Source organism: Cynoglossus semilaevis, chromosome 20, assembly GCF_000523025.1.
Source record: "Cynoglossus semilaevis isolate Cse_v1.0 chromosome 20, Cse_v1.0, whole genome shotgun sequence".
In the NCBI taxonomy this organism is placed as follows: Eukaryota; Metazoa; Chordata; class Actinopteri; order Pleuronectiformes; family Cynoglossidae; genus Cynoglossus; species Cynoglossus semilaevis.
Window position 1 is genome coordinate 8,285,410 of NC_024326.1, and position 2,826 is coordinate 8,288,235.

Sequence of the window (2,826 nt, forward strand, 5' to 3'; positions counted from 1 at the left end):
GATGACTTTGAAACTGAGCTCCATATGGTTGACGTCAAAAGGACTGTCTCAGCTGCACAGTCCCACACAACTGCCAACAATATATGAGGACCATTGGTGCTGTAACGTTTTTCAAATATTTCAGGTGGAATTTGAGTTTATGACTGTGTGCGACGAGTCTGTGCGACGCGCACATATTTATGATTTTACTACGTTTTTTGTGTGAATTCTGACATGAAGTAGAGTGATCTCCTACACATGTGTTGTTACTGGAGATTTTGCTTTAAAATTTAAATTTCCAAATCTCCACATTTGCTAAGTGGAGCTGGTTTAAAGGGTTTTGTACACTCCTTATTTTGCTGTGCTGGCTTTGTTTGTTTGTTCTTTCCCATAGAGTGATGAAGTCAGAGCTGAGAAAAAAATTGATGTGACCACATTGTCACATTAATTATTTCTTATTTCAGTCATGCACAGGCCTGACCATAGAAATTAGTTTTTAATTATTCAATATCAACATCACAAAGGCCAAATCCATGGCGACCAGAGCTAAGAAATCAGAGAGCACAACCATAATCTCTCTGAGTTTTGTGAGGCCTGCCTGCAGACTGGAACCAATTAAAAAGCCCTAAATTGCCTCAGACTGCATTCTGTTTATCTACTCCTTGGCTGAGCAAGAGAACAGTCATAAAAGGATTTCGAAATGCCACAAATCTTTTACCTATAAACAGATTCATCCCTAAGCAGCTGTTGGGAATGACTTTAGTCTCGACAAATCCCCAGTTTAGGACCTGTCTGTCATTAGTGACAGATATACAGCCTCGTTAAATATTTTAATCCAAGAATTCTTCACAGCTCGGCATAAATCAAGTTGGGTTTTGCCCTAATCTACACTTGTTGAGTTTGAAAACAGTTGCAGCATGTTTTGTATTCAACTGTTTTCGCCTATCTCTAATCACACACTGGGAAATGGTTGCTGAAATGAATTAGTGAAGTGTTGATGAATGAAAACGTGTCAGTCCGTCAATTATCTTACTGGAGGCCACATGCTGAGTTTGGTATTGGTGGTTGTGACAAACAAACGTGACACGCACTTTTAATGATTTATTTTCTATCAAAAACTGATGGCACAGAGCACATGGACTCACACACTGCGCGGTCTCTCAGAGTGGGAAGATGATCTGTTGTCACGCGATTACTATACGTCAAAATGTCAAGGATGAGGGGGAAAAAAACTCACATTTTTTCTATTCAAAGAAAATGTCTCACTATTACAGAGAGACATATGTATAATATGGCGTCTCTATATTTGCAACTAATTCTAGAGAAAAAAATACTCTCTGTCCGGTGGCCAGAAATTTGTCAATGACAAAACAGGGCCAAAAAAAAAAAGGGTTGGGAACCACCGGGTTACACTCTCTTTCCAGTAAACACCCCTCCCTCACGCCTTACTCCTGGGATTGGCTCCAACCACCCGCAACTTTGAAATTGAACAAGTGGTCGAAAATGAATGAAGTAATGAATAAATGATGACTTCACAGTGTTTTCTTAACTTGAGTCACTCTACTCTATAGGTTTTCCTTTAGAGGAGACTGTTGAATTTATGGAGCAGACAAGGAAGAGAGCTTCCTGTATTTATCACTAGATGAGTTATAAATATCTGAAGATTTATTTTTTTCTTCCTGTGCAGTGATTTCCTTTTAAATGTCTCTCGTGTTATTTATTATATACATCAAATATATATATACACCATGAATCATCAATGTCCTGCATGAAGACAAAAATATCTTTATTGTTACACAGATGTTACAAAGATGAAGTTTTTCTCCTTTGTTTACCTTTCAAGGGAATAAAAACAGTATATTTATTTACTAGAAGGAAAAATAAATACAATCAATGCCACAGTTAATAAAAGGAGCTGTAAAACACCGATCCAAAAACCTCTGCAACCATCTAGTCAAACTACTTAGGCCTTATAAATAAACACAACTGTTTATTTATAAGGCATGACCTCATGGAAATAACAATAGCTGACTGTGAGTGAAAGACATCTGCAGATTCTTAAGGCCCTCAGGTAAAACTGCAATTAACTGATTTAAAATGTCTCTGTGAAAATGCAGCTTGGAATGGTCCTGTAGGAGTGAATATATACTTCCTAGCAGTGGAAAACAACAACAACAAGTGTTATGTAAGGATCTGTGTGGTTGCAATTGTGTAATGTGGGCTTTACAGATGGAACCTTGTGTACAAGCTCAACCGGTCAGACACCAACAACATAAACAGGTACATGACTCATCGTGTCTAAATCTGAACGCAAGAAAAGACAACAAAGAGAAACTAAAGAGCTCTTCTTTTTGTCATGTGAGATTGAACACGGCTCCGTCGGCTTCGAAAACCCCGGCCTTTTGTAAAGTGCGTGTGTCTTCTTCTGCCAGAATGGCTCCTTGTGTATGCCGTTTGAATGCTCATTCTATTGTGCAGAAAACAAATCAGTGCCGTCTCTTTTGCAGTGGGGCTTGATCTTTTGCAGAACAACGTGAAGTATATAACTGGAAAAACTCTGCTCCTGTGATCTTTCAGTGAAACCAAACCGACAGAAGCAGATTTCCTCCATTGTGAGCTGTAGACTGGGAGAAGATGTTGAGGTTGAGAACTTTTGCTGCGTTTCCTGCGCTGTGATTAATCACAATTACACTTTGGCTATACTTTCAGTAGCAAAAACAAAAACAAAATTCAGTCATTGTCACAGACAGGCCTGGTGTAGCTCGGTAATTTCCCGCCTAAAGATTAAAATGAGATCATCTACGTCCCAGTTGGTTAGCACTTTGCTGTTGCTTCTAACGGGCATAA

General features: G+C 38.9%; 1 long non-coding RNA gene across 1 annotated transcript in view; it reads right to left on the minus strand.

Annotated features, from left to right (window-relative positions):
• Positions 1–1,744: 1,744 nt before the first annotated feature.
• The window catches only part of LOC103396363 (uncharacterized), a 13,032-nt gene continuing 11,950 nt past the window's right edge, over positions 1,745–2,826 (minus strand). Inside the window, exon 4 of the long non-coding RNA XR_003048702.1 lies at positions 1,745–2,603. This is a non-coding gene — a long non-coding RNA (uncharacterized LOC103396363). The remainder of the gene's footprint in view (positions 2,604–2,826) is intronic.